This window comes from Vombatus ursinus, unplaced genomic scaffold (assembly GCF_900497805.2).
Source record: "Vombatus ursinus unplaced genomic scaffold, bare-nosed wombat genome assembly UNPS02010394.1, whole genome shotgun sequence".
In the NCBI taxonomy this organism is placed as follows: domain Eukaryota; kingdom Metazoa; phylum Chordata; class Mammalia; order Diprotodontia; family Vombatidae; genus Vombatus; species Vombatus ursinus.
Window position 1 is genome coordinate 313479 of NW_020950172.1, and position 11333 is coordinate 324811.

Below are 11333 nucleotides of genomic sequence, written 5' to 3' on the forward strand. Positions count from 1 at the left end.
ACAAGAGGTGTTGCAGAGGTGAAATCCAACAAGAGGTGTTGCAGAGGAGAAATCAGACAAGAGATGCTGCAAAGGAGAAATCAGACAAGAGATGTTGCAGAGGTGAAACTGAAGAGAGAAGGCTCAGAGGTGAAATCAATAAGAAAGGATCCAGAGGTGAAATTGACAAGAGATGTTACAGAGGTGAAATTGACAGGCCCTGGCAACAACTTGGATGGGGGGGATGAGAGATAGAGTAATCCAGGACGACTCCTAGGGTAGGAGCCTGTGGGACTGGGAGGATGGTGGTGTCCTCTACAGTAAGAGGGAAACCGGGAAGAGGGGAGGGTTTAGGCCTCAGTTCCGATTTGGTTATGTTGAGCTTGAGATGCCTACAGGAAATCTCGGCGGAGATGTCTAAGATGCAGTTGGTGATTCAGGCCTGGAGCCCAGGAGAGAGCCTAGGGCTAGATGTAGAGATCTGGGGCTCATCTGTATAGAGATGAAGGTTGAGAAAAGGCACTAGGTTTGGCTATGAAGAGATCATTGGTAACACTGGAGAGAGCAGTTTCACTGAATGAGGAGCCCTGGATTATGGAAAAGCTGGATGAAATGGCCTTTGAGGTTGCCTTCCAGGTCTCAGGAGATGACCTGCCAGGTCCAGTGTTGCTGGCACTGAGCCTCTGTGTCTGGGTGTGAATGCTTCCCTGGCTAAACTGCTCTTTCTTTGTTGTTAGGTACCAGCGTGGGGCTCAGCTTGGTGCTAGTCCCAAAGCTTTCAGGCGGCTCCATGGTGTGAGTGTGGGGGGAGGATCCAACTGTCTGTCCTCATCAAGCAACCCTTCTTTCAAGGCTGAGGGGCCCTTCGCTCAGCGCCCTGAGCTCTCAGTGGGGGGAGGATTAGGACTTGTACAGGAAACCCACACAATTCACTGGTTTTCAGAGAACTGTTTCGACCCTTAACAATGTGGTGGAAGCTCACCGCAGAGAGGAAAGAGGACACCTTTGCCCGTGCTCAGATATTTCTCCTTGTGAACCCTCCACAGCTAAAGCAGGGGAAGGTCAGAGCCGGGGGAGGAGGCAGTCAGACTGGACTGAGGCATGTGGTCCATCCAAGAAAACTCCTTGCACTTGCTTTTTTTACCCCTCACTCCTTAATAAATCCGCCTTAGCCCTGAGGCTGGGACCACATTGGAGGGAAGGGTGTGAAGTGGGGGGTCTGTTAGGAGCCAGAGACCTTGAGTTCAGATCCCACTTCTGTCAATCTACTGGGCAGGCCTTCAGGGGCTCTCCTGTCGTGGGCGATGCCTGACACCCTTCCCCTTGAAGGCCAGAAGTGTCCCTCCTTGAGTCTGCCAAGGATGAAGGCCAAGGACTGACAGGTCTCAATTCTGGAGGGTGCCAAGGCAGGAGAGGACAAGCATGAGCACCCTGCTTCCCCAGCTCACTACCTGCTCACTACCCTCCGCCTTGTCCATGGCCCCACATCTGAGCACAGCATTCCAGGCAATGGACAGCAGACCAGTCGCTCTGCAGAGTCACCTCCTTTTCAGGGACTCAGGCTCTGCAGGCAGGGGTGCTCTGGGCCTGTCTGGCAACCCACAGGGACAATGGGGCCCTGCCTCCCCTTTGTGCCTCGAGCCATCTGAATGTGGAGCCTGGCCTTGTCCTCTTCACTTCCTGGGCTTGCCCGTGATTTAAGGCCCTGCCTCACTCAGGACCTCGGTCTTCAAAAACCTCTTCCCCAAGTGATGCCCTGGCTTGCTGGTCCTGGCTCTGATCGTTTCAGGCAGTCACTGCAACTCAGTAAGCATTAATTATCAACTGCATAAAACATTCCCTGTGTAAAAGGGAAGGACTGATTCCCATTCACTCCCAGCCCAAGAGCTTCCTTTTTTTTCCCATCCAGCCAGCAGTGATTGAGTGCCTGCTGAGGGCCAGAGGGAGGCTGTCCCTGTCCTCAGGGAGTTTCTACTCCAATTAGCTCCTTTCTCTTAGACGCCAGCTGAGTCCCTGACAATTGGCTCCCATCCCAGTCTGGTATGTTCCAGCCTCATGTCAGCCCTCTGAGTCAGGCAGACCAACTATGAGTACCCTCATTTCACAATAAAGGAGAGATCCAGAGAGGTCAAGTCCTTGGTTGCTACTTGCCGAGGACAGGGTCCCCTGAGGTACCCTGTGTTTGGGACACTGTTTGCTGTCCTGGGCATGGCCTCTTAGGGTGAGGGGCATTTGTGTTCATCCAGGTTGTAATGGAAACCAAACCAACAACAGAAAACCCTGGATTCCCTCAACTGGCTGAACCACTCACTTTCCCTGTGACCTGGGACAAATCCCATTTCCATTCTGGCCCTCAGTTTTCTCAGCTGTAAAAGATGGGGTTTAGATAAGATGGATTTAGCCGAGGATAACATTCTATGGAAAGTATTCAAAGGGTTATTTCTGCTCTAGCATTCCATCTTCTGTGTCCTAGCTCTGCCATCCCCTGTTCCAAGGTCCCTCCCAGCTCTGACCTTCCTATTCTAAGCCTCCTCCTACCTTGTGCTCCTTGGCTTCTGAAGCCCCTTCCTGCTTCAGATGGATGATTCTATAAACTTCCCCAGGATATAATAGGTGTGCCCCACTTAACCTCCACTTCAGGAGGCTGGGCCTCCATAGAAGACGTTCTTTAAGGAGGGCCGTTCCCATTTTACACTTACTTCCTCCTCCCCTACTCGCCATCCTACTCCCTACTAGGGAGACCTAAGGCTGGACATGGTGAACAATTGTCAGGTGTGTCCTTCTCTGTCTCCCAGAGGACAGCCCTACCCAGTGATACCTGCTGCGGGGACCCACAGCTCCCCATCTCGGGCTTCAGGATTCCTCTTTCCTTGGCCCAGGAAGCTGCTGATTTGAAGGGTCCTTCCCCATCGCACACACTGTTCTCTCTTCTCTCCCTGAACTGCCTGGAAGCCAGAGCCAGGCCTCTGACTCTCATTCCTCCCAACTTCCTCTTATCTTCCTGGATTACAAAAGCCTGGGAAAACACAGATCTCTCTCCATGCCCTCTTGCCACAGACTGGGCGGGTGGAAAAAGGAAGAAACTGCCACAGGGCTGATCAGATGCCGAAAAGGGACCGGGGGAGGGGAACCATGCTGCTGCCTGGCCACTCCATCCCAATGCCAGCCAATGGCATTCACTGAGTGCTTACTGTGTGCCAGGCACAGATTCATGAGTATTGTTGGGCATGGAGAAATGGCAAGTCTGAGGACGTCAGAAATGTGAGAAAAGGAGCCATAGACACATTGACCTCTGCAATGTCAGTGGAAAGGTGGCTGAGCTGAGGAATGGGCAGGCCCAGAATGCTGCCAGAACCAGATAATGAAATGGCCTCTCACTGGCACCTCCCCAGCCTTCTAAGGGTAGAACCTCAGAGGTCTCAGAGGCCCTCGGGTCTGACTCTGTCATTGTACCAGATGTTGGAGGTCTCTTGAGCAGTGAAAGGACCAGACCAAGGTCACACAGCACTAACTACCCAGACAGACTTGGCCAGATCTGCATGGCCAGATTTAATCATTGTTAGTGTTTTGGCTTCATTTCCTTTCTCCCTCCCTCCTCCTTCCCTCCTTCCTTCCTTCCTTCCTTCCTTCCTCCCTCCCTCCTTCCCTTCCTTTCTCCCTCCCTTCTTCTGTTCTTCCTTCCTCCTTCCTCCCTCCTCTCTTCCTTCCTTCTTCCCTTTCTTCCTCCCTCCCTCCTTCCTTCCTTCCTCCCTCCCTCCTTCCATCCTTCCTTTTTCTTTTGTTACAGGAGAAGGTCATATGGGGGAGGGCAGGTGAGGAGAGCCTTTCCCCTCACATTCCTGGGCTATTAAAACCAAAGACATCAATAAAATCTACTTTCTTACCAAGGTCCGCTTGGTCCTTCTTGTCCTCAAGCCCTGTGCTTTCCTTCCTCTCCAGGGCCACCGTCAGCCTCGGCAGGTGTGGCCGTTCCCTCTCAGGCTCCCCTTGACCAAGATTCTGCCAGACTCCTGCAGCCCCTGAGCAGGTGAGGCCAGTGGGGACACGGGGGTGACACAGGGGTCTCCTGTTGAAGGGCCCTAGCCCCTGAGGTACAGCCAGACTCCCACAGAGGATGTGCTGTCTCCCTCTGTCCAGAAGCCCTCATGGCAGGAGAGCAGAGGACTGGGAGCAGAACAGCAGGGTTCCAGTCCCACGTTCAAGGCTCGCTGCCTGTGTTGACCTGGGAGAGCCCCCGCTTCCCTCTGAGGAGCCCTGTTTGAGCATGTCTCTTTTCTAGAGCTGCTTTACCTGTGACAAAGGCATGAAACATTTAGTAACCCCATTTTACAGATGAGGAGACTGAAGCTCACAGAGGAGGCACTGGGACTTAAAGACAGGAGGGAATTGAGTCTAGCCCTCATTGAATGGTTGAGGAAACCGATGTGCTAAGAAGGGGAGATGTGCCCAAGGTCACTCAGGCTGACAGCTCTCGGCTAGAGATTAGGGGGCAGGGGCCCAGCCTGATGACCCCCTTCACCTCTCCGGAGGTCGTGGCTGGTAGCTCTCAGCCACCCAAAGAGCACGTGGCAGTCCAGGGACACATCTGCCCTCAGATGGGATGGGAGGATGCCTGTTTGTGGATGGGCCCCGGGGCCCCTCCTGAGGTCACAGAGAGTCTGTTCTCTTCAGCTGCATCATCAGATCAGTGCCTGCAGTGGGCAGAGCAGTCTATTAGGTGATGAGGGGGAGGCCAAGGTTAGGGGAAGCTTCCTTGGGCTTACTGGGCAGCGTGGCTACAGATCCCGAAGGCTCAGGGGTTGACTCCTTGAGACTTGACTCTCACTGGCAGCATTAGAGACCTCCTTGCCCCTTGATACAAACCTTGCTGGCCCCTGGCACCACAGTGATCCTGATCCCAATAGGGGTGTGTGTGTGCGTGTGTGCATGTGTGTGTGCGTGTGTGCACATGTGTGTGCATGCCTTCATCTGTGTCTGTGTCTGCTTGCAGATGGTCTCTGGGAGTGCAGCCCCCTGGGAAGAGCTGCTTGATCTGTAAATTAAATGCACAGGAAGATGTCCCAGAGCAAGAGCAGCTTTCCTTGAAGATCCTAATGACAGCAGGAGGAACCAAAACTAAGCAGTCACATTGTGGGGCTTTGCTGTCTTAAATGGGAACCTAGAATGTCAGTTCTGGGGGAAATCCGACAACCGAGAATGTCAGAATTGGCGGGGTGGAGGGGCACCTTAGGACGTAGCACACCGAGGTTTCTCCGGCCTTAGAGCAAATGCCTCATACTTAAGGCCGAGAGGGACCTGAGAGAGAATCTCCTTTAATGACCTGTTTTACAGAGAAAGCAAGCCTGGGAGAGAGAAAGGGAATTGGAGGGGGAGGGGTAAGTCCTGGAAAGTGCCTTGCATGTGAGTGTCTGTTGCCATCACCACCACCATCATCTGCCCCCTGTAGGTTGGAAAAGCACTTGAACACCTCCCTGATCTCTTTCGAGCTCCCTATCTACCATTGGAGCCCGTGGTGCAAATATTATCATCTCCCCTTTACAGAGGAGGAGACGCCTGCATTAGCGGCCAGGTGAGCCTTTTGTGCCTGTAAACCCAGCAGGTTAGACTTGAGGGTCCCAGTCTCCAAGCCTCCTCTGGACTGAATCCCCCACCTCTGGCAGGGTGGGCACAAGGTGTGGGCTAGGACAGTCACCCACTCTCTGGGCCCAGGAGAGTTTGCACCTTCTCTCCCGCACCCTATCTTTCTGCCTGTCACCCTCCCAGGATACTCCATCTGTTTTAGGTCAGCTTTAGGCCTCTGCCTGACCTCCCATCTTTTGTCACTTCTAAGGGACTTCAAAAGTGACAATTTGGGTTCATAGGAGACAGCAAGGCCAATCCAAGTTACCCGCTTAAATCCCCAGCCAGAGAACACAGATATCACGCTGGCGTGGGGGAGCCCCTGGGGAGCTCTGGAGGGCAGATTGTGAATGTCTGTGAACCACAGATGGGGAACAGCTGCCTGGAGCAGCCAAGCTCAGCTCAGCACTGCTCACTCTAAAATCTCACTGCTATTTTATCACCTTTTTTTTTTTTTGTCATCTGCCATTGAGATGAGCTGAACTGAAGGAGATTAAAAAAACCCCAACACACACAAACACACACACACACACACACACACACACACACACACCTCCTGTTCTTCAGAACCTGAACTCACCGAGTGATTCAAAGTGACAGCTTATTCCTCTGAAGCAGGGAGGCTCTTGTAGGAAGCCGGGATCACAGCCAGTTTCAATGGAGGCACATGGACCCTGAGTCTGGCAGAATCAACCACCTTAGAGAAGAAGTATCGCTTTTCCCTCCCAGACTCTTCAGACCCTGCAGTCATTGAATTGTAGGCTCAGAGAATCCAGGCTCCACTGACTCTTTGTCTCATAGAAAATCCTGGACTCTTGATCCATGGAGGATTAGAATTGAATTTTAGGTTCAGAGGGTCATAGGCTCATGGAATTTCCCAACTGTCCAATCTTACATTCGTGGAATATCAAAATCATCCCTGTCTTAGGCTCAGAAAATGTTTGAATCTTATGCTCATAGAACCTTAGACTCAAACTCATAGAACATTAGTCTCTTAGACTCAGAGAATCTCTGACTCATAGATGTATAGAATCCTTGAGTGCAGAGAAGATCTTGGAGGTCATTTTTTCCATCCATCCATCTGTCCATCCATTTCTCTGCCCATCCATCCATCCATCCATCCATCCATCCATTCATCTGTCTGTCCACTTATTTATCTGTTCATCTGTCCATCCACTCATCTATCTGTCCATCTGTCTGTCCACCTGCTCATCTATCCATCTGTCCATCCACCTATCCATTCATTTGTCTGCATATCCATCCATCCATCCATCCATCCGTCTGTCTGTCCATTCATCTGTCTGTCCATCCATCCATCTGTCTGTCCATCCATTCATCTGTCTGTCCACCTGCCCATCCATCCATCCATCCATCCATCCATCCATCCATCCATCCAATGCCAGAAGCCCCCATGCCGCATCCTAGCAAGTGGCCTATCAGCCCTCTGCTCAAACACCTTCAGTGATGACAGCTGTGCTATAGTGGATCAGGGTGGGGGGTCCCTGGGCCATTTTCCTCACGTGTGAAAGAGGGACAAGCCGGCCTGTCTTCAGGCCACCTCTAGGAGGGTCCAAAGAGATAACTAACACATGGACTGCACTTGGCCTGGGTCAGCTGAGGGCCAGGCTGTGGAGAAGATCAGTCATCAGGCATTTACTGAGCATCTCAGGTGGATAATGGTGCGGGGCCCTGAGGACCAAGAATGAAGCCATCCCTGCTGTCAGGGAACTAATGTCGCAATGAGGGATACAGAAAGTTTAAAAAAAAAAGGAGGAAGTGCATTTATGCAAATATATGCAAAGTGGTGAAAGCCAGATAGTTCTGGGGGGAGGGGATGGGCACTAGTGATTGAAGGAGGGAGGAGATCGGGAAGGGCACCTGAGCCTTGAAGGAAAAGAGAGCTTGGATTCTAGGAGACTGTGGTGGAGGTGGGGAGGGGCATGCACCCCAGGCATGAAGGATGCCCAGTACAAAGGCCGTGAGGGGGGAGATGAAGCAGAGAGGTCAGTCAGGTTGGGAGTGCAGAATGCAGGCAGGGACAGGGAGGGTCCAATGATCTGGCTGTGTCATGCTTTAAAAGCTGAATAGAGGGTTTATCTTGCTGGAGTGAAGAAGAAACCACTGGAGGAGACTGGGTAGGAGGGTGACATGGTCAGATCTCCACTAGGAAGGAATGCTTTGGCTGCCACAGTGTGCAGAGTGAGCTGGGCAGTGGGAACCTGAGGTGAGGAGGCTGTTCCAATAGTCCAGGTCAGAGGCGAGCCTGGACTAATAAGAAGGAAGCTGTGGGAGCAGGGGTCAGATGCGAGACAGGTTGTAGAGAGAGGGAAAGATCTGACAGCTGATGGGCTTGGGATGTGAGTGTGGGGTGTCAAGGCTAATCCAGGAGATGAGCAGGATGGTAACAGCTGGGATAGTATTAGGGGAGCCTGGAAGAGGTGAGAACTTGAGGGGGCAGGGCAAGGAGCTCAGCTTTGGAGGAGTTGAGCATTCTGAATGTCTAGTCTGACATGTTCAACAGTCCATTGAAGATTCAGGCTTGGAGCTCAGGGGAGAGACTGGGCTTAGGAGTTGCCTATGTCAGGGTAACAATTAAACCCATGGGAACTAATGAGGTCACTGAGAAAGGAGAGGACAGAAAAGCAGATGAGAAGAGGACCCAGGGCAGGACCTTGTGGAGTCTCCATGGTCAGGGACCACAATTTGGAGACCAAGATGGAGAGGTCACTCAGGGTGAAGAGCCAGGAGAAAATAGCATCCCATAGACCCAGAGAGGAGAGAGTGTGCCGGCAGACAGACGGGTGGTCAGCAGTGTCAGAAGCCACAGAGAGGGGGAGAAGGATGAGGGCTGAGGACAGACTATCCCAGGTGGCAGTCACCTGCCTTTGGGAGTGTTTCCAAATACTTTCGTATTGGGAAAGCTGGATATATATCCCCCCAGGATAACTGCCGGAGGACAAAATCCTGAGCCTGGGAACCCCATCCTGGAGGCCATTGGATGACAGCCTACTAGTGGGGAGAGGGTGGGTGGGCCCTGGACTCAGGAGGAGGGGAAACAGAGGTGGATAAGTGAGAGCCCAGGAATAGGGCAGGAACAATCTGCCTTCTGACCTGGGTCTTCCCAGTGCCAAGCCCAGCCCTCACACCAATTAGGGTGCCTAAATGCTTGTTTACCAGCTGACTGCCCATTAGCCCTGCCCCCAAGGAGCTCAGCCAGCCTGTGCTTACCTGCACATAGTGGGGAGAAGTAGGGGCCTCTAGCCTGCGCATGATATAACGATGCTCACTCTCCCTACCTCCTTGAGATCCTGTGAGAAAAAGGTTCTGTGTCAGCTGGGAAGTGCTGTGGAAATATTCGTAACAACAACAATGCCGATGATTGGCCTCTGGCAAAGGCTCTGCTCCCTAAACAGGACTTCAGAGGGAGCCCCCGCTTCCGGCCCTGAGCTCCACCAGCACCCCTGCAGGGAAGCAGCTGCCAGCGAGCCCAAGCAGGAACAGCCAAGATTTGAGCTGAGGGCTCCTGAGGCCAGGGCCAGCACCTTTAGGTTCATAGACATAGAGAATGGACCTTCACGGTCATCCAGTCCAATCCCTCCCCACTTTGTAGATGACATAACCGCTCCCAGGGGGGATCCGGACCTTGTCCCCTGAGCCAGTCATGATTCTTTCTCCTGTGGCCCAATACCTTAGTGGGGAGGGAGGGATGAGACAGAGAGGGAGAGTTTGGTCCCCTCTGACTCTGGTCACTCCAAGGGCCGCCTCCCTCCCTGCAGGGCCCCTGGCTCCCTCGGCCTGAGCAGATGGAAGCCCTTTCATCCAGCTCCACAGCTCCCAAAGGCCAGCTCTTAGCAGGCTGCAGAGCTACCAGAGGGTACAGCTGCTGGGCAGACAGACCCCTGGGGCCCAGGGCAGCCGGGGGAGTGGGTCAAGGACATGGACAAAGGAGAACAGAGTAGAGAAGAGAGAACCAAGCCCCTAGAGGTGATGTTCTTCAAACTCGGATGAAAGTCAACACATGTGGAGCTGTATGGAGAGCCTACTAAGCCTGAGCTGAGCCCTAGTGCGAGGAGAGGCGGGAAGTGAAAGGTTAGCCTAAAGCTCCCGCCCTGCCCTCCGGGGGCTCACAGGCTGGTGGGGGGATGGGATCCAGCCATGGGCAGCACCAGTTCATGATATTGTTGTTGGGTTGTATCAGAGGGCCCTCTAACACAATGGGATGCTGAGGGGCGGGCCAGGAGTGATGGGAAGTCAGACAAGGGGACTTCCCTGGGGACTGGCATTGGAGTTGGGTTTCATGGCTGGACACGGTACAGAGTTGAGAGCACTTATTGCATCTTCAGAGGTCAGGAAGACACCCCCTTTGACTGAACTCAAGTTCATGGAAGGGAGCAACATGATTGAAGGCTGGAAAGATGGGGTGGTGCTTAAGAGCAAGGCCTTGAGTGCCAGGCAAGGAGATGAAACTGGACTGAGGAGGTTATGGGAGCCACTGACGCTCTGCCATCCAGGAGAAGGAGAAGCAAGGGTCAAAGATAACGCCAAGGTCTCTGATGCACCAGGAGTGGATGGAGGTCCCATAGACAGAGGTGGAGAAAGGGAGAGCAGGAACACCAAAACCCAGGTGGGGGGCTGTTCTGAGTGCCAGATCTCTAGAATGGAGATGACAAGTCCTCCCCTGGTCATTAACAGAGGCCCTCTAATGACGAGCAAGTGGGCACAGGTGGGAGCCAGCGGAGGAGAGGCAGAGCGTGGAACCAGGAGCGCTGGGAGCTGAGTTCCAGGGCCAGCCCTGCCACTGCTCGGCCCTGCATCCACTCTATTCCACTGCTGAAAGGGCAGTGAGCCTTCATGCCAAGCGACATGGAAGTCACGTCCAGTGACACGGTGGCCCCATCCTGTCCTGTGCCCCACCCCCCTCTTGGCACTGGCAGTGGGGGCCAGTCAGCTCCAGGATGTGCTGAAGGTCTCCTGTGAATCCAGCTTTCAAAAAGATTTTACAAAGGTTCTAGGTGGGCTGGGGGCCAGGACATTTGGGGTTCTGGTCCTGTCCTCCTGAGAAGTAGATGGAGAAATCAGTAGGCCCTTCTGACACTTGGGTTTCTTCCCTGGAAATGAAGGGTTCTCTCAAAATTGTGATGTTCTAGGTTCTAAGTTCCCTTTCTGATGTGATGGTCCCTGTCCTAAAGCCCCTCCCAGCTCTGACCTTCCCTGTTCTAAGGCCCCTCTCAGCCTTGACCTTCTCTCTTCTAAAGCCCCTCCCAGACTTGAGTTGATTGTTCTAAGTTCCTTCTGATTTCGCCTGATCTCCATGGAGTCTGACCTCCCCACCACATTTGCTTTCTGCTAGAATTAGGCTCTGCTCTCTTGGCTTTGTGGGTCTCCGAGCATGGCCAGGCTGGGCGTCCACGCCCACGTTTATATGCCCAGTAGTGAGAAAGGGTCCAGAGGCTGGTTCTTGGGGTCTTGTGAAGAGAGCCTCCTGTTTGGGGTCTGACGTCCAAGTGGTCTTCAGCTGAAGCTCTGTGTGTGGTGTAGGACGTGGAACCGAGGCTTCCAGGAGGGTCATCAGTGAGCTCTGGTCAGAGCTGGGATCTGAGCCCAGGCCTCAGGCCTCTGAGTCTGAAGCTTCAGTAAGTTGACCCTTGGCCACGACCCTTGGACGTGCCCTCCAGCCTGGCTGGAGCTTATAAACTCAGCTTCTCAGCCTCATTCCCTGATCGTGGCCCCCCCCC

General features: G+C 53.3%; 1 protein-coding gene across 2 annotated transcripts in view; it reads left to right on the top strand.

The window, feature by feature from the left end:
• PRR5 (proline rich 5) overlaps window positions 1-11333 on the top strand; it is a 51309-nt gene that overhangs the window by 11161 nt on the left and 28815 nt on the right. The window contains exon 2 of one of the 2 annotated variants that reach the window (XM_027854277.1): window positions 3919-4006. The exons of the other annotated variant lie outside the window; for it this stretch is intronic. The gene's annotated coding sequence lies outside the window, so the exon portion shown is untranslated. The remainder of the gene's footprint in view (window positions 1-3918; window positions 4007-11333) is intronic. 2 annotated transcript variants of the gene reach the window in all.